This window comes from Sus scrofa, chromosome 10, assembly GCF_054392235.1.
Source record: "Sus scrofa isolate SSC_HxYL_T2T_F1_AM1 chromosome 10, Sscrofa_HxYL_maternal_Yorkshire_Landrace_v2.0, whole genome shotgun sequence".
Taxonomy (NCBI): Eukaryota; Metazoa; Chordata; class Mammalia; order Artiodactyla; family Suidae; genus Sus; species Sus scrofa.
The window spans coordinates 93,475,191-93,501,240 of NC_139392.1; the positions used below are offsets into that span (position 1 = coordinate 93,475,191).

The window sequence follows — 26,050 nt, forward strand, 5'->3', positions numbered from 1 at the left end:
GCAAACTCCTCCTCATCCTTCAAAACCCCCACTACGACGGCCTCGGTGCTGCTGCTCCTGCCAGAGGCTTCCCTGCCCAGACCGTGGTGAGAGCAATAGCTTCCACTGCCTGAGGGCGTAGCGTGCCCGGGCCCTGAATTCAAGAGCCAGGAGCACAGGGAAGCTGTCTGAGCCCCGCCCACAGCCACCGGCCCTGCTCGCCGGTGTCCTGACCCCCTGGACTCGGAGGGAGCGGGACAGCGCCGCTTCTTGCTTCTTCGGGCACAGGCCCAGGGCTGGCGCTGGGCAGGCGCGTGGTGCCTGGCTGCCAGCGCTGGCCGGGGCCTCTCCCAGGCTCCTCGAGTCTCTCCCCGCCGCCCTCCAGCTCCAGGCTGCCGGCGGAGGTCTCTCACACCACACACACACCCCACACACACCACATACACCACACACACCACACACCATACACACACCACACACCATACACACCACATACCATACACACACCACACACACCACATACCATACACACACCACACACCATACACACCACACACCATACACACACCACACACACCACACACACCACACACACACCACACACACCACATACCATACACACACCACACACCATACACACCACATACCATACACACACCACACACACCACATACCATACACACACCACACACACCACACACACCACACACACACCACACACACCACACACACCACACACACCACACACCATACACACACCACACACCACACACACCACATACCATACACACACCACACACACACCACACACACCACACACACCACATACCATACACACACCACACACACACCACACACACCACATACACCACATACCATACACACACCACACACCACACACACCACACACCATACACACACCACACACACACCACACACACCACACACACCACATACCATACACACACCACACACACACCACACACACCACATACACCACATACCATACACACACCACACACCACACACACCACACACCATACACACACCACACACACACCACACACACCACACACACCACATACCATACACACACCACACACACACCACACACACCACATACACCACATACCATACACACACCACACACCATACACACCACATACCGTACACACACCACACACACCACATACACCACATACCATACACACACCACACACACCCCACACACACACCACATACACCACATACCATACACACACCACACACACCACACACACCACACATACACCACACACACCACATACCATACACACACCACACACCATACACACCACATACCGTACACACACCACACACACACCACACACACCACATACACCACATACCATACACACACCACACACACCACATACACCACATACCATACACACACCACACACACCACACACACCACACATACACCACACACACCACATACCATACACACACCACACACCATACACACCACATACCGTACACACACCACACACACCCCACACACACACCACATACACCACATACCATACACACACCCCACATACACCACACACACCCCACATACACCACACACCACACACACACCCCACACACACACCACATACACCACATACCATACACACACCCCACACACCCCACACACACCCCACATACACCACACATACACCACACACACCCCACATACACCACACATACACCACACACCACACACACACCCCACACACCCCACACACACCCCACATACACCACACATACACCACACACACCCCACATACACCACACATACACCACACACCACACACACACCCCACACACCCCACACACACCCCACATACACCACACATACACCACACACACCCCACATACACCACACATACACCACACACCCCACACACACACCACATACACCACACACACCACATACCATACACACACCACACACCACACACCACACACCACATACACCACATACCATACACACACCACACACCATACACACACCACACACACCACACACACCCCACATACACCACACATACACCACACACACCCCACATACACCACACATACACCACACACCACACACACCCCACACACCCCACACACACACCACATACACAACACACCACACACACCACACACACACACCACATACACAACACACCACACACCCCACACACACCCCCCACACCCCCCACACACCACATACCATACACCACATACACCCCACACACACCACACACCATACACCCCCCCACACACACACATACCCCACACACCACACACACCACACCACATACCATACACACACCATACACACCCCACACACACCACACCCCACACACCATACACACCCTACACTCACACACACCATATACCACACATACACACCACACACATGCACACACACCCCACACACACCACACACACACCACACATACCCACACACACTCACTACACACCACACACATACATGCCACACACATGCGTGCACACACACCACACACACACCACACATACCCACACACACTCACTACACACCACACACATACATGCCACACACATGCGTGCACACACACACTACACACACACACACCACATCACACACACATACACCACACACACAAACACACACCACACACATGAACAAAGCTAAGGGATATAAGCTTAAGATGAACACATACTATAGAAATAGAAACAATGAAAATTTTAGAAATGGACATTTATTAGAACTAGTTGGAAGCATACCTAGGACAAGAGTGCTGATTCTCTCTTAAAATTTTGACTTTGGGTTCATCAAGAATGTTTTGCAGTAATTTGGGTGTTTAAATGTTGTGCTAACGTGTTATGTGGCTCGATTTCCTGGGTTGCTTGGCAAGTTGGCCACTCTGGCCAGACACAGGCGGAGGAGTTGAGCCCTCAGAGCCTGAGCGTGGACTCCCCAGCGTGGTGACTCCTCGACGGGGAGCAGAGTCCTCCCGTCCTGGGAGCGAAAGACCCAGAAACTAGAAGAAAGCGCCGGCCTGGCAAAGCGGGGCCCTCTTAGGCTCGTGCCTCAGCTTCCCCCAGGTCAGAGGGTGTGTTTCCTTTCTGCACGGCTGGGAGTGGGGGGGAAAGATGCTCGAAGGGAGGCTGAAAAAGTCTTCAGGGCAGACAGGAAACGGAAAATCACCGTTTTGTGAAACCAGCCTTAACCCCAAATCCTCCTGATTTCCCTTACAAGGTGATTATTCATTCTTTTTTTTTTTTTTTTTTTTTTTGTCTTTTTGCTATTTCTTGGGCCGCTCCCGCGGCATATGGAGGTTCCCAGGCTAGGGGTTTAATCGGAGCTGCAGCCACCGGCCTACGCCAGAGCCACAGCAACTCGGGATCCGAGCTGCGTCTGCAACCTACACCACAGCTCACGGCAACGCTGGATCCTTAACCCCCTGAGCAAGGGCAGGGACCAAACCCGCAACCTCATGGTTCCTAGTCGGATTCGTTAACCACTGCGCCACGACGGGAACGCCCAGGTGATTATTCCTTCTTAAGAAGAAGATTTACGGTTTGATGGACTAACGTTGGATGCTACCTGACATCTGAGCTTCCACAGGGTGTGGCGATGAGGTCAGAGCCCGCAGATCGCCGCAGCCAGTGCGGGAACAGGGAAAAGGTTCAAGTGTGACGTCTGCTAACTGGGCCAGAGTTTCAGAGGGAGCAAATGCTGTTGGGAAAAGGGCCCCAGTGGACGGGCTGGGGCCGGGTCGTGAGGAGAGCGTGGGCAGGAGCCACCTCTGGCCACCTCTGGTGACAGACCGGGGTCACCACGGCCCCAGCAGCCGCGGAGGAGACCCTAAACGAGCCATCCAGAAAGTGCCAAGCCCACCCAGTGGCCAGAGACTGGCTGCTCCCCACACCCCCACAGAGCGGGACGGGATCACCCCTCACAGGCAGGAGGGGCCCGCACCCCACCGCGAGAAGGAACACATTCCCGGGGCGGCGGCGGCACCTCCCCAGCAGAGACAGAACCAGAAGAACGCCAGAAATGATGGTTTGGGGTGTTCGCTGGCAAGGGCACAGCAGAACTTTCTGTGTGAGGAAAGCGTTCCACATGCTGCCCAGAGGGTAGTTACACAGCACTTTATCGTAGCTTACATTTCCATGACAAGGATGTGCTGGGGGAGCTCCCTGGTGGCTCAGTGGGTTAAGGAACCAGCTTTGTCACTGCTGTGGCACAGGTTCGATCCCTGGAAGCTGGGCATCTGTAAAAGTACAAGTAAATTTTTCAAATTATTTAATAATAATTCATTAACTGCTCATGATGTATTATTTTATATTATTTTGTACTTTGTAACAATTTTACTTATTTAGTATGTTATAGATATGCTATTTTATAACTTATTGTTACTTACAATGTTTTGCACTAATAAGAGGGAATAATAACAAAAGCGGAAGAAGAAAGAAGCTTCGATGTACCGGAATTGTCCTTGAGAAACAGCGTACAGTTACGGTTTCTCTCACTTTCTAGATGCACTAGTGAAAGTTCACTTTCACAGTAATTTCTCAGTTTTACCCTCGGACGCAGTGTTAACAAATCCATCATTTAGTTGATCTTTTCATTTGTAGCTTTGCTTCAATATCCTGTTAGCTCAAAACTAACCTTCTCCCATAGATCGGAGCCTGGTGGAGAAAAGAGTTGAATCTTCAGAGAGCTGTCGCATGAGTCAGCCAGTAAGATAGAAAGCTGTGTCTGTGTGCAAACTCGAGCTTATCCCTCTGAGCAACTAAGAAATTCAGTGACTGAATGAGAAGCAAGCCAGTTAAGAAAGTAAGCTGTTGGGAGAGGAGCAAATAAACAGATTAAGCAATGTTACAGTGAAATAGAACCCGAGATTCCTGAGCCATCAGACTTTGAATTTGAATTTCACGTGGGAAGGACTCTGCCAGAGCCTTTTTTTTTTTTTATTTCAACTCAGTATGTCGTCTTAATTAAATTAGAACTCAGAATTAGACACAAATCAACCAGACCCGTTTGGGTTTCATTTTTAGCACAAAGATCTATCGTCTTGAGCACGTCATTCAGAGCTAATTAACTATGGACTTATGGCTCTCGGTACCTTGACGCCCAAGAGGACTTCCAGAACTTGCTGGGCCACGAGGAGAACTGTTGGGAGGACAGTCGCTGAATGTCAGCCATTTGCCACCGCCTCTGCTTCTATGTGCTAACCGGACTTGCTGCGTGTGTAAACCAGTCTCCTAAGCTCTCCTGGTTCCCATCCCTGGTCACGGGAAACCCGCCACAAGCTGAGCGGCCTCGTCAGCGCCGGTGCCATCTCAGCGCAGTGCCCCGTCGCCCTTCCAGAGCCTGCCTTGCTCAGGAGCACCTGCCCAGCCAGCCCCCACCCCCGCCCGCCCTGCTCCCAGCAGACACCTGCTGCTGCGGATTTTCACTTCTGGTTGTGGGTTAGTAAGTATATTTAGGATGAGTTTATTGGGTCCCTTCACCAAAATGCCAGCTCCATTTCCTAAGAATTACAGCCTTGTCTCTGGAACGGCCTTGCTGTGTGTAGCTCACCATTGAACCCTTTCAGGTTGGAGAGAAGAACTACTCCAAAGAAAAACAGCTTACTTCTTTCCACTTCAAAATAAGCCATTTGCAGGGACGGAAAAACACCCGTGGAAGCGAGGATCCAGGGATAAGAAGAAAAATACCGCTTTTAATAACGAATGGAAATTCAGTGCAGAAATCCATTTTTCAAGCTTTGGAAGGGAGGTGGTGGCTCTGAGACTCCCAGCGGGATTTTGGTGTGAGAACAGCAGAAGGCAGGCTTCTGGCAGCTTTTAAGAGACGGGAGGATGCCTACAAACAAAACATTTTGGATTTTTAGAAAAATAACTAAGAGCATAATCAAAAAAGTTTGATCAGAAAAGAGACCTGCTGGAGCATCCATCTGGGAAGGGGAAGCACGAGGTGCCATGGTGCATCTGATGGAGTGCGACAGCAGCGGGGACAGGCGGTGACAGGCCTGGGGGGCCTGGACGCCCCGGGAGCCCCCTGTGGACGGGCCTCTGTTTGGTCTCTTGGTGGCATTTAGTGGTAAGTTGCCCTGGGCCCTGGCCAGGGTGTCTGTAGCTTTGTTCTAAGATACAGGATTTCTAAAATGCCACTGTTGTGTAGTTTTTCACTTCACACACATGCCCACACCACAGTTGTTGTCATTGCTTAGTAAAAGAAAACACTAGATTCCCTTTGAGACTTAGTATCTATCTGGGACCAAGAAAAATCTACTAATGCCATCAAGGGCCCGTTGCTACTTAGACCCCGAGGCCCCTGTTCTGGGGCGGGGGCCCAGGAGACCCTCCCAGGGGGCGAGCTCACCCAGAACAAATCCTTGTGTACAGCTGGGGCCTAAACCCTGGCGGGGGCTCTGCTGTGGCTCCTCACCACCATCGTGCCATCACACCCCCTCGCCCCCCGAGGATGGAGCACAGCGTACAGCTGGCCATCAGCATCCAGCTCTCCAGAAGGTGACGCGGTGAAATGCGGGCGCTGCCTGGGGGTCTGAGTTCCTGTTCCGGGGGCTAAATCAGGCCCTCTGATGGGGTGCCTCTCACGCCCCTGTGGACACAATGGCAAATAGAAAACCCGTTTGGCCAAGGAGCCTCGCGGGGCCAGCCCTCTGTTCATGTCCAAACCCGAACCGCATTTGGCCAAGGCCCGCTCTCCGAGGCGTGTCCGGCCGTGGGAGGGAAGGGCCACCCCGCCTTTGCCCTGTGGGTGCTGGAGACAGGCACTTCCTGGTTCAGGGTTGCCACCTTTTTCTCTCAGTAACGAGGGCTGGTGTCTCCCTTCTCCGCCCACCTCGCGCTCTGAGCCAGATTCTGCCAAGAGGATGAAGACATCGCAGACTCAGAGCCTGCGCCTCCAGCGCCTTAGAGGCGGGATGCGGTCGGACAGACGGCAGCTGTGGCACAGAATCCCCTCTGGACCCCTTTCTGTTCCACGAGGGGAACAGCCTGGGCCTTTGGGAACGGAAGCAGGACCCTCTCGGGCCTCTGGCCCCGTGGGAAAAGCTGGCTCAGCGACATCTGAAACCCTGGCGGCTGCGGTTGTCCTGCCCCAGACTCCCAGGCACTGTGCTGACTGCTCGCAAGAGCGCAGTGAGTCAGGCATTTCGGGAGCATTTTTCAAAAGGGGAAACCCCTCCCTCCCCGAAATGTGACTCTCTAATGAAAAGAGACAGTGTCAAAACACCAACCGACTCCTCCACTCTCGGGTTCCTTTCATTCTTCCTGACTGAGACTCTTTTGAAGACTGGTTTGAACTCTCGGAGGCCTGAAACCCAGTCCTGTTGCAAAGCAAGAAGCCGCGTTCTCTTTGGGCTGGAATGTGAGCAGACAGGCCCCACCTACCACCTCCTCTAATCAGAGGGCCAGGCCCCAGGCCAAGAGGAGCACAACCTGCTCTGCAGACTTAGGTAGAAATGCGCTGAACCTGAGTTTAAAAAAGAAAAGGGGAGTTTCCATTGTGGCGCAGTGGAGACGAATCCACCTAGCATCCATGAGGTTGCGGGTTTGATCCCTGGCCTCCCTCAGTGGGTGAAGGATCCGGCCTTGCGGTGAGCTGTGGTGGAGGTCACAGATGCAGCTTGGATCCCACGTTGCTGTGCTGGCATAGGCTGGCAGCTGTAGCTCGGATTGAACCCCTAGCCTGGGAACCTCCATATGCTGTGGGTGCAGCCCTAGAATAGACAAGAGACAGAAAAAAAAAAAAAAAAAAAAAGCCAGGGGGAGAAGGGAAGAAGGGAGGGAGAGAGGTTCCCGTAGGAGGCCTCTGCTTGGGTTGCAGTCTTCCCAGAACCAGCCCGGGCTCCTGAAGCCTGGGGAGGTTGTGTCACACGTGCCCTCCCCCATCGAGGAAAAGTCCTCGGGTCTTCAGGGCTGGTGTTCTGCTCGGGCTGGCCTGGCCGACCCTGAGTCCGTCTCCACGTCCTTGCTCACATCTGACCGAGGCTGGGCACTTTCTCTCAGGAGAAAGAAGAGGAGGAGCCGGTCCCATGTGCTGCTGGCTGCTTTGGGTTAGATGATTCAGCTCGTTTTTGTGGATTTCCCAAGACACTTTCTGAAACTCTGTTGAAAAAATCTGTGTGATCTTGTAACAAATTAAACAAAAGACAAACCACAAGGGCCTGCCTGTTTGAATAGCACACCCACAAAAACTCTGCTTCTCCCGGCCTGTTGTGGAGGAGAAGCTGGGCAGGAGCATCAGCTAAATTCTAACTTCCTCGCCCCCCAGCTCTGCACAGCCTTCCTGGCGGCTTCCTGGGAGCTGGGGAGGGGCGGGTACCTTGTCGTCAGCCCAGGAGCACGCCAGCACACGGCCTGCCCGTGGACCACCTCGCCGACTGTGCCGGGTGCCTCGATGGCCAGCTCCCGTTTTAAATGAATCGGGGCTGGAGGGAAATGTGTGTGCTTTGTATTCCGTTTCAGCTTTAGGCGCTCAGTAGCATTTTCTATATATTCCCCTTAACAATGAGAAGCATGACTCCTCCGTTTCGTTGCCGTCTGTTTTCTTCCCCACGCACACACATTTCTTCAGCAGCTGAGTCACAGCAACACCGTAAGCGCCCGCGTGCTCTCACCAGCCAGGCTTTCCCAGCACACTTCATGCAGATGGAATTTCTCGCATCCCCACCCCCGATGCCCTCCTTCCGTGTGGATGTTGGAGTTGTGGTTGGGTGTTCGCCTCTGGGCCGCTGCTGTTATCTCCAGGGAGCCATCGCAACAAAGAAACATGTATTTCCAAGATGCGCAGCCCTGCCCAGCCCAGGAGCGTGGCTTATCCAGCCATCACGCCCAAGACAGAGGCGCCCATTCACAAGCACAGCCACCCTCCTCTCCCTGGAGAGGAGCTTCCCCGGCGTCGGGGAGATGCCCTGTCTTGCAGGGTGGGTTTTGAAATGTGCGATTCTGCGAAGCAGCGGCAAGGACAGTATCCTTTGCTCTTTCTTGGGTAGGCTGTTTTGTTGCCACTGTTACTCCTAGGCCGCCTCGAGAACAGCAGGCTCAGCCCTTAGAGAATTCTCAGATTGGAAGGAATGCACAGACTCAGAAATCTAACACACACACACACACACACACAGAAGGCGGGGCCTCGTGTGTTTTGCCAAAAACCATCTAGAATTTCCTGTTTTCCAAGTCTAGGATGTTACTTTACCTTTTGGGATCAGGTTTTCCATGTTCCTGGGATCTGGAACTTTCTATTTCTGACTTCTCTGAGGATGTATGAAAGACATTCAGTGGGCGTCTTGTAAAAACTGTACTGTTTCTCCCCCTTTTTGAAAAAATTTGAGATATAGTTGATTTATAACATGTTTCAGTTGTACAGCATAGAGATTCATAATTTTTAAAGGTTATACGTCACTTATAGTTATTACCAGTGTTACCTAATTCCCTGTGCTGTACAAGATAACATTGTAGCTTATTTATTTTATATACAGTAGTTTGTACCTCTTAATCCCTTCCTCCTGTCTTGCTCCTTCCCCCACTGGTAACCACTAGTGTCTTCTCTGTATCCATGGGTCTTTTTCTTTTTTGTCATGTTCACTGGTTTGTTTTAGATTCCACATACAGGTGATGGCATACAATATTTGTCTTTGTCTTAGTGAAAGTGACTTCTGTCAGTAAGCATGATGCCTCCAAGTCCATCCATGTTGCTGCACATGGCATTCATTGGTTCTTTTTTATGACCGAGTGGTATGCCATTGTGTGTTAAGTGCCACATCTTCTTTATCCTGTCATCTGTTGGTGGACACTTAGGGTTCCTCTGCATCTTGGCTGTTGTTAATAATGCTGCTGTGAACATTGGGGTGTTCATATCTTTTTGAATTAATGTTTTGCTTTTCTTCATATATGTGTATATATATATATATATCCAGGAGTGGAATTGCTGGATCATATAGTAGCTCCAGTTTTAGGTTTTTGATGAATCTCCATACTGTTTTCCATAGAGGCTGAACCAATTTAGATTCGCATCCACCGGGTAAGAGGGTTCCCTCTTCTCCGCATCCTCATCAACTTTTGTTATTTGTAGTCTTTTTGATGATAGCCATTCAGACAGATGTGAGGCGATACCTCATTGTGGTTTTGATTTGCATTTCTCTAATAATTAGTGGTGTTGAACATTTCTTCATGTGGCTGTTGGCCATCTGTATATCTTCCTTGGAACAATGCCTGTTCAGGTCTCCTGCCCATTTTAAAATCAGGTTGTTTGTCTTTTCTTGATGTTGAGTTGTATCATCTGTGTGTGTATTTTGGATATTAACCCCATATCAGTCATATCACTTGCAAATATTTTCTCCCATTCAGTAGGTTATTATCTACTTTTCATTTCACTCATCTTTTCGTTTAGTCAGGGGTTTCCTTTGCTGTGCAAAAGCTTTTAAGTTTAATCAGATCCCATTTGTTTATTTGTTTTTGTTCCCTTTGCTTTAGCAGACAGATCTACCATTTATGTCAAAGGTTGCTCTTCCCGTGTTTTCTTCCAGGAATTTTATGGTTTCCAGTTTTACATTTGGGTCTTTAATCCATTTTGAGTTTATTTTTGTGTTTGGTGTTAGTGAATGTTCTAATTTCATTCTTTTACATGTAACTATCCAATTTTCCCAGCACCACTTACTGAAGGGACTGTCTTTCCTCCATTGTATATTCTTGCCTCCTTTGTCTTAGATTAACTGACCCTAAGTGTGTGGGTTTATCTTGGGGCTTTCTCTTCTGTTCCATTGATCTATATGTCTGGTTTTGTGCAAATACCATGCTGTTTTGATGACAGTAGCTTTGTGGTATAGTCTGAAGTCAGAGATCCTGATTCCTCCAGCTCTGGTCTTCTTTCTCGAGGTCATTTGGCTGTTCAGGGCCTTTCCCCAGTGCTTTCTAATCACAGTTCTCTGCGAGCCAGACTCACTAGATCTGAAACCATATGTACGTAGTTTCCCTTGAACTCTATCAGCTTATCATAAAGGCGGAAAACCACCAACAAGTGTGTAAAGAATTTCATTTCATTCTTGAATATAGTAAAAATAATTTCTGAAATTTAACAGTTTGTGAACTAAAAAGTTATATATCTTATATTTAAAATGACTTGAGTCAATAGAAACCCAAATATCATAATTTACACTTTATATGACCTTCAGCCATGTACAAATGTTATAATACATAATTACATACATAATATTATATACCTCTTTAATAGTTACAGAGGGAAAAAGCAAACAAAGGAATATTTTTATATATTTAAGGACAAAGTTTCTAATAGATGTTCAAAGATTAAAAAGTATACCTTGTTGTCTCTGAATAGAGAAGCAAATGCAAACACAAATTCTCAGTGACATAAAATTGAATGCTCTAGAAACTTCTGAAGAAGTTGGTCTTAAGTCTGCAATCTGCCTCATCTTTTTTTTTAATATCCAACCAAGTTAATACTAAAATTAGTTGAAATATAGCCCTATGAGCAAGATCATCTGCTCTAAAAATTTCCTCCATCAAACTTAGAATCTAAAATAGAAACACTGCATGCTTTCCTTGATAAACCATCCTCTAATTATTCTGGAAAAGGCTCAGATGTGTTGCCTGTTGTTACAGCAGCATTGCCCTCTGGAAGATGAGTCTTCTTCTGGCCACGTCCCTGCTTGAAGACAGGAGATGCAGACCCTCTGTGGCAGGCGGTTAGCTGAGAGACCCTGAATTGCCCTGTCGCCTTCTGCCATTCTCATCTCCTGTACAGCATTCTGGTATAAGCTAGAATCGGCTTTTACAAGGCCCCGTATTTATAGACACTCATGTCCCTCCTGTTGAGTTTCTATTCCTGAGCTTTATTCAATGCTGAAGTTAAAACTTCACAAGCAACGTTGAAAAAGACTTCTTCCCTGGAATCCAGCTGCTGCAAGCTCCACCGGGGGCCTGCAGCAGCTCCTTGTCTCTCCCTGGACTCTGTCTGGTGGCAGCTTTTAAGTGTCCGATTGCCTTCTATCTGTGTGGTCAGGAGAAAGTTCGTCAGGAGGAGATTGTTTTAAAAAATTCACATCAACTTGATAGAAGACTAGAATATTTGTAATATCGCCTTGCTGATGACAGAAACTCCAAATCTGAGAAGTAAATCTTTGCTAACTCTTGAACGCGTCCCGTCCTTGTAAGATGCACAAACCAGTGCACGTAACATCCAGAGTTCAGCTGTCACTGTGATCTTCCTGGTCCTTCGAAAAAGATGGTGGCTTAAGCACCTGCAGGGCCAGTGGGGAACAGGTGAGAGGAGGGTTTCTCTAGCCCAGGGGGCAGGAAGGGCAGTCAATGAGTGATTGTGTGCTGATCTTTAATTAGCGTGTCTTTCCAAAGAGACACAGAAATTCATTTGTGAAGTTTCTATGTCTCACACTTTCCTTCTTGATGAGATTTTGATAATCATTGGTCTTAACAAAGCCTAGAGAGGTGTTGAAAGAAACAAATGAGCTAATAGTTATGAAAGCGCTTTTGGGAAAAGCCGCAGTGCTGTGCTGTCTGTGAGATCGGGGCGGGTCTGGGAAAACCAGACTGACGGAGCCTTCCCTTAGAGCCTCATGGCCGAGTTCCTGGTCACTCTTGGTTATTGAACACATACACCTGCCCCCACACACACGACTAGGAAATACTTTTCGGAAGATGATCAAGTCATGACACTGATTTCAAGTGAATACATGGTAAGGATTTATGTAACGCGTATGTGCTGTGAGGGAAGCAGGCAGACGTGACAACCCCCGCAAAGCAACGTCTAAACCGCACAGATGCAAGTGGAATAAGCGAAGGCTCAGGTCAGTTGAAACCAGGCACTAAACTGGAGGAGAGGGAAGGGAGCCCGTGAAATCCCTACCGCAAGGGACAGAATGTGCGTGCAATCCATTACTTGTAATTTACAAAGAATTACAAAAAAGAAATTCAGGTCCTGGAGCTGGAATCTGACAGCTCTGAAGGGTGTTGCTCTAGAAGCCGTTTTTCCCTGAAACGCGAGGCTTTCTGTCCACACACAAGAACCTAGCCTCTTTAGGTCAGGGATTGGCAGACTCGGGCACAGGGGCCGAATCCAGTCCAGAGGCTTCTTTGGTAAATAATGTTTTAATTGGGAACTGGCCAGGTCCACCCATTTATGGCCTATGGCCACAAGGCCTAAGATATTTTCCATTGGACTTTGATGGAAAAGGTTTGCCAACCTTGGCTTTCTATTAATACAGGGTTCTAAACCATATATAGCTAATGATGCATTTATTTCTTAGTTAAAGAGGATCCATCCCGCAGGCCACTGCTACTCCCACAGCAATGAGATTCTTCTTTGTCCCAATAAAAAAAAATTGTGATTATCATTAAAAATAACCACACAAACCCAGCTGCTACCAATGCTTTTTATCATTTTCAGTTTTGCTGAGTGTTTTCGTTTTAACAAGTCGGCAGAGAAAGCTATCGCTAAGTCGCTGGAGACGTTCGTCTAGCTGTGGGCTCTCCGCTATGAGGAGGCAGGTGTAGGTAATTCCCGAGTCTTCGGATGGCATAAACCGTGCGTCCTCAGTGCACGGAAGGCGTCCGAGCCGCAGCGTGAGTTACCTTCATCGTCCCTGTATTCTTCGTTTTACTCAGCTCTACGTTCTGCCATGGGACAGAGGGTGTGAGTCTAAACCTCTGCAGACCCAGGTGGCAAAGGTCAGGATGCAGACCCTCCGAGCAGCTGCGAAGCGTCCACATGCCTCCAGTGCAGCTCATTAGTGCTGGGGGCTAGTGCTAGAACAGGCGACCCTAAAATAAGTAGAGATGTCATCCTAAAGAACGTAGCAGCCTCAACATGAAAGGTGGCAAACTGAGCCGGTGGGGAGACGTCCCCCTTCTCCGCAGAGACTCTGCCGCCTTCTGCATTTGGTTTCTAAGGCATCCTTGACCTTCCTCACTTTGGCCAAAAGGGACCCGAGCGTGGAGGGGCCTTCGGGGAGGCTCTTCTGTGCACCGTGCTGTTGTAGCCCACATCCCTCGGGCTCATGTTTCTTCCTAAAACGCACGGGTGTGGACGCCTCCCAGGGCTGGAGGGGCGGAAAATGTGGTTTCGGCCAAGAGCAGCTTCCTAGCGTGGGCGGGACGTGACGCTGGGGATGAGCCTACTTCCGCCACTTCGCTGCGCGGCAGGTGGGGCTCCGGGCTCCCGGCTCCCTAAACCATTTCCGACTTGCCCTGTAAAGCTTGGGATTTCTGTCACAGTTCTGCAATTAGCAATGCCGATTTTAAAATGCAGACCTGCTTGGAGTTCCCACTGAGATGCGGGGGGGGGGGTGAAGGATTGCGACTGCCGTGGGTAGGTTGAGGCTCAGATTTGATCTCTGGCCCGGGAACGTCCATACGTGATGGATGCCGCCAAAAAGGCAAATAAACAAACAAGATAAACTCAACTGAACTAAAATGCAATAAAATAGAAAACAAACATGCCTGGGCAGAAGGAGAGGAGAGGATAAGGATGGGGAGTCATTCTCCTCATGGTGCAAACAGCTGACCTTAGCTTCGAGTTTTCATGTGGTTCCGTGGCGTTCAAGGGCAGAAAGCGGTGCGGGGAGACAGCCCTTCACGCATCCCGTGTGTTTCTGCCGGCCCTGTAAGCAAAGGTCCCGAGGGCGTTTTTTTTGGAAGCCCTTTTGAGGGACATTCGTAGAGTGAAGAGCTTCGGGGACAGTGATACTGCCTCTCCCTTAGGAGGGGCCACAGGGCCCGGGCAGGGCCTCCCTCTGGAGCACAGGGCAGGTGTCCCGTTATGAAAGATTGGGGATTCCCAGCTTGGGGTCCCACGCGGGTCACCCCACTGTGCTGGCTGATGTCACGTGTTGATCTGACTTGCTACAGGGGTCTTCTTAAACCTCATTTCTGGGTGTGTCTGTGAGGCTGCATCTGGAAGGGATTAGCATTTTTTTTAATTGAAGTAAGTTAATTTACAATGTTGCGTTACTTTCAAGTATACGGCAAAGTGCTTCAGTTATGCATATGTTTTGTAGAGATTCTTGTTCAGGCTCTTTTCCATTCTAGGCTGTTACAGGGTACTGAGTCTGGGGTAGTATTTTAAGTTGTAGGTGAGTAAAGCAGACGGACCTCCCTGATGTGCAGACGCCAGCCCATCCATCGAGGGCCCGACGGGCACAAGAGACCCAGGAAGGAGAAGGTCACCCCTGACTGCTGAGGAGGAACCTCGCATCTCATCTTCTCCTGACCTGGGACTCTGACCTAGACCATCAGCTCCCTGGCTCTCAGACTGGACTGAACTCAGCACGGCTCTGTGGGGCGTCCAGCTCGCAGACCGCCGACCGTGGGCCTTCTCAGCCTCCACAGTCACACAAGCCCTTTTCTGTGATGGTAGAAAGGAATCTGCCTGCCAGGCTACCTGTGTACAGGTGTAGATGGTGCAGGTACCTCTCTGGAGACCCGCCACCTGCTGGCTCTTCCTCTCTGGGGAGCCCGGGCTAACCCCGCAGCTGATGCATGTCCCGTGCCACCGGCCCTCTTCACGGTGCTCCGTGGGAGCTGGAACCTTAAGGAACCAGCGCAAGAAAAGTGATGATATGTAGGCGGCTGTGATTTCTGGGGTGGTAGACTGTCCTTTATCCCTGCTCCGGGAACCTCCCATCTTCTGCCCGCAGCCGTGAAACTGGAGGGCCAACCTTTGAGCTTGCAAGGAAGGTAGAATCGTGACCCTTCACAGCTCTCTGCAAGAAGAAATTGTCACAGAAATAGAAAAAAGAGACAGAGAAAGGAGTTTCTTGTCTTTGTTTTTGTTTCGGATTGTTACCTAGAGTCAGACTGGCCGTGTACCGGTTTCAGAATAAATGAGTAATTTGTTGTCTGTGCACTTGTGTCAGAGCTTAGCTCCACCCTCCCACAGGGCAGAGAAGCAGGTGCCATCGCAGACATACTGCTGCCATCTAGTCTGGGTTAGAGGCAGCCAGTTATCCGAGATCTCTGATTTTAGACTAAGTCTGTTACTTTCATATTTACCTTTCTCTGTTAAGCTTTTATGGGTAGCAGCCACATACATGATTCCAGACGGTTCTCTCCCAGTTAATGAAATGTGCCTGCCCCTGATGGGTCTTGAACGCAGGAGCATGTGAAATACACAGGAACACGACCAGCCTGGGATGGCAGGGCTGCCCTCCCCAAGGAAGCGCACAGCGGACCAGGCCGTGTCGCCACATGCAGTGAGGGCCCAGCCTTATCTGAGGTGCGGGAGTAAGATTTTCATCCAAGTTCTCAGCTACTGATGACGTCACACCAAAACAAGGATCTGGCTCAGTGTTAAAAGTGGAACCATCACCTTCGAGTTAACGAAAATAAACAAGCTGTGTCACCAGGCTGAACTCAACAAACGTTACCTCACCAAGGTGACTCCATGAGACGCCGTGGGCACCCAGGGGCAGACGGGGCGTGGAGTGATGAAGGCAAGTCACGGCCTCCTGGGGTCTCGTGGGGTCAGTGACATGGCGTCCCTGCTGGGCTGGCTTCCCCGAGAATCTCCTAGATGCGTGTCAGGACAAGAAAGGCCTTTTCCTATAAGCAGTTTCATTGGCTTGACCTTCATCGGAAGCGAATTATCCTTCTTTAGTAAAAGTGAGGCGGTTCGACCGTGCAGGTGCCTCCCAGGTTAGAAACCTCGTGCTAGGCCAGCCGATGAGGCCCGCCCTCGGCCCACGTCCTCGGTGTCCCCGGCTAGGACGTGGCCTTTCCGTGGATGTCATCGCGAGGGATCACGGCTGCGAGCTTGGCATCCGCTCGGAAGGCAGCCTCGGCCTGTGTCTGTCTCCGTGGCAGCTGAGGGCCGCCGAGACCTCGGCCCGCACCTCTGTCCGTGGAACCCCGTCGGCACGTCCTCAGACGGTGGATGAGCGTCCCCCCGGTGGCTTCCTGCCGGGGTCGCCTGAACGGGACGGAGGAATTGGCTCGCGCCGAGGTCTTCCCGCTCTGCCGCCTCCTTCGCGTCGGGGCCGCTGCTGAGCCGGTGTCGGCGGCACAGGGGAGACGACAGCAAGCCCGAGCCGTGAGCAGGGCACTGCCCCACGTCGCCGTGGGAGCCAACAGAGAGGCTGCTCGGTCAGAGACAAGGCTTGGGTCCAGGTGCCCCTGCCCCCTAAGCAGCGTGGCCTGGAGCCGGGAGAGCAGAGGGCAGCCCCGAAGAACGGGTGTGTGGCGTCTGGCGAGAGGGCAGAGGGCTCGGGGATGCAGGAGCCTGGGGCTTGTTGTTCTTTCCTGGCCGCCCTGAGGCACATGGAGATCCCTGGTCAGGGGTCAGATCTGAGCTGCCGTTGCCACTTACGGCACAGCTGCGGCCGTGCCAGACCCTTTAAGGCACTGTGCCGGGCCGAGGATTGAACCTGCGTCCTGTTGCTGCAGAGACGCGCCGAGGCCGCCATTGCGCCACGGCAGGCACTCGGGAGCTTGGGATTTAAGGTCAGAGTCACTTGCTGTCTGTGCGGTGGACAGACCCCCGACCTGCCCACTGCAGATGACCCAGGGCGAAGAGGAGGCAGGGGGCACGGAGAGCAGCCCCTCTTCGGGCAGCCAGGGGCCAGCCTCACTCAGGGAGTTCTCGGGCACTTCTTTAGAGGGAGAGGCCACGGCGGCTGGGCTGAATCCTTCAGCGGTTAGTGGACCACGGACGGGCGATCCAGGCAGACATCTGAGTGGGGTGGTCCAGATGGTTCTGTTGGGAAGTGGAGTTGGCAGAGGCCCGAGTCTTCCGCCCTGTCATCATCCAGGGCCTCCCTCGCGGGGCACCTGCCAGAGGGCATCCGAGAGCCGGGGCCGAGGGCTCAGCCGTGGGTGCTCCTGCAGCTCCGGGTGTGAAGGCGCTTGAATGCGCTTCGGGAGTAAAGAAGCCGTGAAGTGGGAGGACTCTGCTCAGGAATTAGGGGACAGCAGCCGTCCTCAGCCAAAGTGCCTCACCTGCTGTGAACGCGACGTGCGAGGCAGGGAGGCAGCAGGTCGAAGGTAAAGAGCAAAGAGCCTGCGAGCAAGGGGACAGCAGGGGACAGCAAGGTGCGGGAGAGCCCTGCGGTTTGGGGCAGGGAGAGTCACCTGAGTCTGAGGCGAGGGAGAGCGTCCCAGGAGATGCCAGGGCACACTGGGCTGCGTTTCCCACCCCAGCGCTGATCCCCTGGAGCCGTGCAAACACCGGCTCCCCATCCCGCCGGCACACGCACGAGAGGAGGAGGCCCCCCAGGAGGCAGCTGCTGCCAGGGCCCCATCCCCAGGCGCTGTGGCTTCTTTGCTAACATAGCTCTCTTGGAGTTAAGTCCATTTTCCTTTCTTTAAATTAAGAGAGTCTAGTCCAGATGCGAAGAGCTTGGCTTTCCCGAAGAATGTTTGGAAGACGCACGTCTCTAGACTTGCAGTCAGATGCAGCTCCGCCCCCCATCCCGGGCAGCGGTCCCAGGGGTCAGCGCTGCCCTCAACCCGGTTATTGAGGAAGACACGCTCTCTGTGCTCTGCCAGAGGAGCTGAGTTCCCCACTCCTGTGAGGGTGCGTAGAGGAGGAAAGCCCTTGAGTTTGTTCAGCATCTACGCGGTGATTTTTCTTTTAAGTGTGTGGAATGTTTTAAAAGCGTCATCTCTCAAATTGGGAGAGGAGGAATCAGAGCTTAAAGCAAAAAAGCGAAAAGCACTGAATGGCATAGAATTTATGGGCCAAAATTTTGATTCAGTGATATCAAGTCACTTTAAAATGTTTAAATAGTAGTTCCTATTGTGGCTCAGCGGGTTAAGAACCCATCTAGTATCCATAAGGATGCAGTTTAAATCCCTGGCCAGCATCACCATGAGCTGTGGTGTAGGTGCAGCCCCAGCTCGGATCCTGTGTTGCTGTGGCTGTGGTGTAGGGCGGCAGCTGTACCTCCAATTCGACGCCTAGCCTGGGAACCTCCATATGCTGCAGGTGCGGCCCTAAAAAGACAAAACAAACAAAAAAAGTTGAAATGAGTGTTGGTGTTTTAAAACACTCATTCGAAGGGTCAGCACGTTGGCAGGAGTGCACCCGCGGGTTCTTGCTGCCTGGCCGTGCGGCGGAGGGGGGCAGGCGTGTCGTGGAGGAGGAGGCTTGGCTAAGAGACAGGAAGGGCCCTCTAACCACCTTCATGGACCGTCAGAGAAACAGTCCCCTGGCGAAGGCAGCAGGACCAGCTGGGTGAGCAGCTGTCAAAAGGTGCCGAGGGCCTTCTCTTTCCGTTGAGCAGGAAAGTGACCTATTACTTCGTGTTCTGCTCGGTTCTGATACGTAATGCACGTTTCATAGCAAACAGACGATACCGCCCGGCGCTGCTGTTTACCTTCCTCAGGCTCAGCACGCCTGCACAAAACCCGGAGGCCAGTTCTCGTCTAGTTTTAGGAGGGTAATGGGGTATATTCATCAGAGTGAATATAGCACCCCAGCAGGTGCCAAGGCAGTGTCCTGTTTTGAAAAGACAGCATTTTTGTTCCCAACTGGGTGCCTGTTCGGAAAAGCTGCTGTACAGATCACTGCGTCTGTACACGAGGTGAAGTCCGGTTCGTGTTTGCTGCCGGTGAGCTTGGACAGGAACGCGACTTTGTGTCTGCAGGCCTGTTTTGCGGTCAGTGTGGCCGAGTTTTTAGGTTTGGAGGTGGATGTTAGCAGCATTTAACCCTCGTCTCCCCAGCTCATCGCTCGTGACCTCAGGCAGTGCTGTAGTCGGTTTCCTCCTGGGCAAATGGGCGATACCAGCAGTGCCTCTTGGACGGTGAGCTGGGGTTCGGAGAGGCAGGTGTGCCCTGAGGGGAAAGGTGTCCGAGCTTCTGGCTGGAATGACGGGTCCTGTTTCCTCGGGTCAGAGGGCAACACGGAGCTCGCCGGAGGACACGGGCCTCCTGGAGCCCGAGCGCTTTGCAGTAGCCTTTGTGTGTCTCCTGCTTGTACCCAGCACGGCGCCTCTGTTTCCTCCAGTCGCGCTGAGTCAGTCAGGAGACGAGAGGCTCCTGGGTCTCAGGGAGGAGGCCTGCGACCCTCTCGGGCTGAGGGTCCTCCCAGCGCGGGCACCGGACAGGACGCCTCGAGACCACGTCTTTGCCCGGGTTCTTAGCGATTTGTCATCTGGCCTTTTCAGAGACAGGGGGCACATTAACAGATAACAATAGTAAAATAACGATGGCGAAGCAACCAGCGCGCCTCGTGCGTCGTGACACAAGCATCTCAGCTGGTCTGTGCTGAACGAGGTGACTCCCTCCAACCCGTCTGCAGACCGTCCTGCCTCCCTCCCGTGCAAATCCCCTTCGCGAGCTGCTGTTTTTATTGCCCCACAACCGTCGCCGCAGAGAGGACAGCTCTGACCCGAAATGGGCTGGGCGCCCCTGCCCGGAAGCGTGTGGCCGTGAGATGACCGGGGAGCAGAGAAAGCACGGACGCGCCCCGCAGACCAGGCTTCTCGGCGGACTCAGACTCCTGGCGATGTGAAACAGGCCCAAATGTTATTGCAAGCAGAATCCTATTTTAATCTGCCCTCCTGACTCTTGGAATGTTACATTTAACTGTTTCTGGAAGCTCCAGCCCTTTCATCTCCCCTCAAAGCGGGCCGGCTTGGCCTCCAAGCAGAAGCGTGATTTTCGTAGTCAGGCATGCTAAGCATCCTTGCTGATAAGAGACAAGGCGAGGGTTCTTTCCCAGGGGCGCTGTGTCTGCAGGAGGACGGGGGCAGGAGAGGAAGGACGCACAAGTCTCGGTGGCGTCCCCCGAGAGCTTAGGGAGGTGGCTGAGCCACCAGCAGGGGGCGCTGCTCTGTGGTCCAGCCAGCGAGCCCGCTGGGGGCTTGAACCCCTAACGGCAGATCCTGGGCCTTGTGTGTTGAGAGCAAGTCCGTCATGTCCACACCCTGGCTCGCAGCAGCCAGAGAACAGACACCGCACAGAAGCCGGGCTGGGCTGTGTGTGGCGGGAGAGTGGCGAGCAGCCCTGCTCGCAGGGGGGCGTCCCGAGAGCTCTGAGCCGGAGTCGGCTGAGGGTGGACTAGAGGGAGGAGGGCGAGGGGCAAGGACCAGCCCTCATACTGCAGGTGTCCTCCCCACAGCCGGGCAGGGCCGTCCAGCCATCAGCCTGCCTGCAGCCTGGCGGGTCTTGGCCAGGAGGTGCGGGAAGAAGGCCCTCTCACAGGCAGGATCAGAGCCCGGTTTGGGTGAAGGCTTCCTTCTCCAGGGCAGGCTCGTGAGCCCGGCTTCTGGGCTGAGGTGGGTGCCTGGCTCGCTGCCCTCGGGTCTGTGGACCTGACACGGGTCCCACCAGGCTGGTGTATGGGGAGGCGCACGGCAGCCAGCGGTGGCCTGGCTGACACACACTCGGAGCAGGGTCAGGGGTCGTGGGCTCAACCGCACGCGGTGAAAGTTCGCCTCCAGGACCCTAGTGAAGACACACCCCTCCCCGGAAGCACTCACTCCCCCGTGCCCGCTGCCACTTTCTCCCTGGGAGCCCACCTCCCTCCCGGCACCAGCTCGCAGGCCACACCCGGTCCCAGCCGTGGGCTCTGCTCCGACTCCGCGTGAGGACTCCTCAGCGATGGCTTGGTTCCTGATGCTCAGAGGACAGCGGCCCACTGTCCTGGAGAAATAACCCAGCGCAGGAAGGAAGGACATTCCTGTCGAGCGTCTCACCGCAGCTGTGGGAAGGGCAGACTTGAGCCGACTTCCAGCCTTAGTCTGCACGTCCATTTGTCAGGCCTTTGATCTGCTGGTTGGATCTCAGGGACCAGAACTGTGACTCAAGGACACATTGTGCTGTGGGCCCCTGACCCCCACACCTCCTGGAGGCCATCTCAGTTGACCCCGGTTCACCCTACCTGGGGGGGGGGGTTCCAGAGACACGTCCTCCTAACACACAAGACCTAGTGAGAGGGTCTGTTTGCTGGCGACCTGTGTTTGTCACCCCCCGAGCTGGGAGACCATTCCCTGGCAGCTCGCTCAGTTAAAGGTATTTTCCGATGAATGGAAGCTGAATTTTACTGGATGCTTCAGCCATAAAACTAGGTAGTTAGGCTAGATCTCGTAAGGATTTTCCAGCTCTAAAGTGGTACAGTTCCATGATTTTATGGTGTTGGTGCTGAGTTTCTGTCATTCCATTCTGCTTAATAAGGGTTATCCAGCATCACTGTGACTTGTCACAGGAAAGGGACATTCTTTGACACCCAAGACAGGCTCAGCATCCAGGTGTGTATACTCCATTAGCCAGTTTACACAGTGTTTCCTTAAACCAAGTGATTTTCTACAATATTGATCCTTGATTGATTGATTGTCTTTTTAGGGCCGCACCCGTGGCATATGGAGGTTCCCAGGCTAGGGATCGAATCAGAGCTGCCGTTTCTGGCCTACACCACAGGCACAGCAAAGCGGGATCCGAGCCATTGTCTGCAACCAACACCACAGCTCACGGCCGTGCTGGAACCTTAACCCACTGAGTGAGGCCAGGGATCGAACCTGCATCCTCATGGACACTAGTCGGGTTCATTACTAGCCGTGACAGGAACTCCCAATTTTCTACAACATTTAAATGAAGGGAAATAGCCCAGTAAACTCGAAACAATTAGAAATATCCAAAGTCAGCTTCAGTATTGTATTTCGTGCTCACTTACTTAAAAGTAAATCTTGCTTGGAATGTGTTTTAACGTCAGAGAGCAACAACACGATTTAAAAATGCCTAGAGTAGAAAATCTGTATATGATACATCATATTAATCTGTCCTGAGAAGCTGTCAGAAGACACAATTTTTAGGTGTCGAGCCATTCCCTGACAACGAAAAGCTTATTAGAGGCCGTTGCATTAGAGGTAAATGGTTTATATGATGCAATAATGTATTGGTATTTAACTTTTGGCCTAAGTGGCTATTTTCTCTTCTATAAAATTAGCAAGGAAGGACCGCCCCAAATCACCAACTCACATGCCCTGGGTGTCACACTTGGATGAAAACACAGCCTATTTAAAGAAACCCAGAGAGAGTGGGAGCAGGACGTGTGGGCGGAAGCAGGGAGGGGCTCCTCTCCAGGTCCCAGACTCAGCAAGGGTTGGCCTCTCCCGGGGCGGGGGGCGGCCAAAAGCCCTGATGGCCGGCCAGCAACCTGCAGCAGGCGATTCCGAGGGCGTGGGGTGGGCGTCAGGCTGTACTGGTCTTTGGAGATTGTACTAGTATCGCCCCCAATTTGCAGGCGAGAAAACTGAGGCCCAGGCAGGACAACTGACCTTCCCGAGTCCCCACGGTGAGTAGGTGCGCAGCTGGACTGCACATCCGGGCGGCCCTCTTCTACAGGGTCACACGCCTCGCAGCAGACTCAGCAGGAAGTGCCAGAGAGTGCCCACGAGTACAATGCCAGCAAGAAACTTGGATCCCACACACTCAGAGGAAGTGGTCGTCGGCCGTTCTCGAGCCGCTTCCCTCTGGAGGGACGGGTTCGGAGCCTCGGGGCCAGTGGGTGACTGGATCCACAGCTGTTCTCGGCGCGGGTGTGCAGCGCCTTCTCAGTGAGTAGAAGACAGGGGGCAGTGGGCTCCCCGAGCTTCCAAAGAGAGCAGCCACCTGCATGTAGCCAGTGAGGCCCGTGTCAGATTCGGATTTCCAGACCCCTGTCGTTCTTAGCCTCCAAAGGTGTGGTGAACTGTTATACCCGCAACAGAAAACTAATGCATTCACCCAAACCATGTCTTAAAATTTTGTTCATATTAAGTTGGACAGGCCAAAAAATGGGTCATCGCTTGGTCTTGATTTTCCCCCAGGTTTCTGTTTACTCTGCTGTAGAACTACGGGAAATGCCTCTTCCTCTGTGAGTTCTCCCATCTCATCCTGTCTCGTACCTACCCACCTGATAGGCCTTCTGCACCAGGCCTTTTGTCATTTATGACGTGTCCCTGACCTTTTGGAAGGTTTTGACTTTTTAAGGTCATTTTAGATTCTAAGGAGTTCCCGTTGTGGCTTAGTGGGTTAAGAGCCCGACATAGTATCCTTGAGGATGAGGGTTTGATCCCTGGCTTCACTCAGTGGGTTAAGGACCTGGCGTTGCCGTGAGCTGTGGTGTAGGGCGCAGATGCAGCTCGGATCCCGCGTTGCTGTGGCTCTGGCGTAGGCTTGTGGATGCAGCTCTGATTCGACCCCTAGCCTGGGAACCTCCATATGCTGCGGGTGCAGCCATAAAATGAAAAAAAAACCAAAAAAAAAAAAAACAACTAAGAATTCTTTTCAATAAGTGGCTAGTATAGAAAGTAAGACAAGAGTCAGAATTTAAAATAAGACTTTGCCTTTTATGAAACTGGTCCGTAGTTTGGAATCTCCACGCCCGCCCCTCAGCACATCCACAGGACGGTGTTGGGTTTGCAGAGGAGTGCAGGCCAGGAGGAGCCCTCCAGGGCGCCCTGGGGGCATGTGGGGAGAGGAGAGCCCTGGACCCTCGGCGCTGGGAGCCCGCCCTGCAGGACCCCTGGGGACGCGGCAGGAGCTGCTCCAGGAGCGATGGCACCTGACGAGAGGTCGCTCCAAGTCCGACCAGAGGGAGAAGTTGCGGGTCTCTGGCTTTGTGGAAACCTCGACCTTTCCTCTCTAAGCCCGCGGTGTTCCGTTGGGGAAGTTAAACAACCGGACGAGGGTGATTTACCGTAGAACAGGTCTCTGCTGCACCTGCAGGCCAGCAGGCAGTGCGGGATGACGGCGGAGTCTGGGCAGAGATGCACAGACGTTTCTCTGGTGCAGCGGCAGAAAGAACCCCTCGAAGCCCCCTCGTCTCGCCCGGAGAGCCCCGAGCTCGGCGCAGGCGCCGGGCGCCGTCCCCGCGGAGGCCGCGCTGTCAAACCGGCGGGCGCCCTGCCTTCGCCCCTGTCTCTAGGAGGCAGGCCCGAGGGGGAGACCCTCGGGGAGAAGACGGCCTCGTTTCCGCCACTGGGGCTGCCCTTGGGTGCACGGGCTGGCTTGCGCGTTCCTGCCTGAAGACCCCCTTCTCCTTCCAGACACGGGTCCTCACCCACTGCAGTTCGCCCGCCACTTGTGAAAAGGAGCAGTTCAGCCACACGCGGCGCTGCCATCGGCCTGATGTCTCGTCCACCTCTGAGAAACTACCCCCTGCGAGGGATTTTCTTGGCGTTTCTCCTCTCAAACAAGCCTGTATTTCTCTTGAAAAGAGCCCTAGAATGGCCTCTATTTAATAGTAGCCTGGGTTCAATTTTAATTAGGCTACAAGTGGTAAATATTTGCTAGCAGGCTTGAGGGGCATAATTACTTAGTAAAAGGCTGTGGTGTGCTGACATTTATGCGACTAAATAGATCAGATCCAATAAAGTCCTAGTGAAAGCAGTCTCCTTCTAACCTAATTGTTAAATTTTTAAGATATCTATGAAGCTGTTTTAAAAAATAGTAGCTCGGTGTGATTTTCGTTCACACATTTAGTTCTGCTTCAGTGGCCTTTGCGTGAAGAAGACACTTTATTTTGTGCCCTTCGTCCAAACAGCGTCCTACCAAACACCCTAAACTAGAATTAGGTTCTGTATTTTCTCTCTCTGTGGTACTTGAGCATATTTTTTCTAGAATATCGTTTAAAGCAAGTTAAGTTTTATTTTACTCTTCCAATGGATAAAGGTTCTAAGATCTGGGAGTGGAATTTTGGTTGAGTTTTACGGAGGTTTAATTTACATACCATAAAACTCACCCCTTTTAACTCACCCATAAAACTCAAAACCATTCAGTGGTTTGAGAGAACTTACAGAGTTGTGACACCATCACCTCAGTCCCCTTCTAGAATATGACAGAAGTCCCCCACTGCCCCGGTGCAGCCCTCCTCAGCCCCACCCCCAGCTCCCCACACTAGGAATCTAGTTTCCTTTTTTTCACTATTTATGTTTAAACATGGTAAAATACACGAACATAAACTTCGTATTCTCACTCTCTTTTCTTTTCTACTATGTAAATTTCAGGTGTACAGCATGGTAGTTCAGCATCCGTGTACACGTCAGAGCGGCGAGCACCACATTCCAGCAGCCATCCAGCC

The 26,050-nt window shown here is 52.2% G+C and overlaps 1 protein-coding gene and 1 long non-coding RNA gene across 4 annotated transcripts in view; one reads left to right on the forward strand and one right to left on the reverse strand.

Moving 5' to 3' along the window:
* LOC102159132 (uncharacterized) overlaps window positions 1–26,050 on the forward strand; it is a 448,204-nt gene that overhangs the window by 235,585 nt on the left and 186,569 nt on the right. The window lies entirely within an intron of this gene.
* On the reverse strand, window positions 15,812–25,359 carry LOC146399618 (uncharacterized). The gene is made up of 2 exons (XR_014818167.1): window positions 24,184–25,359; window positions 15,812–22,247 (listed from the first exon to the last, which is right to left on the reverse strand). It is a non-coding gene; the product is annotated as an uncharacterized LOC146399618 (long non-coding RNA).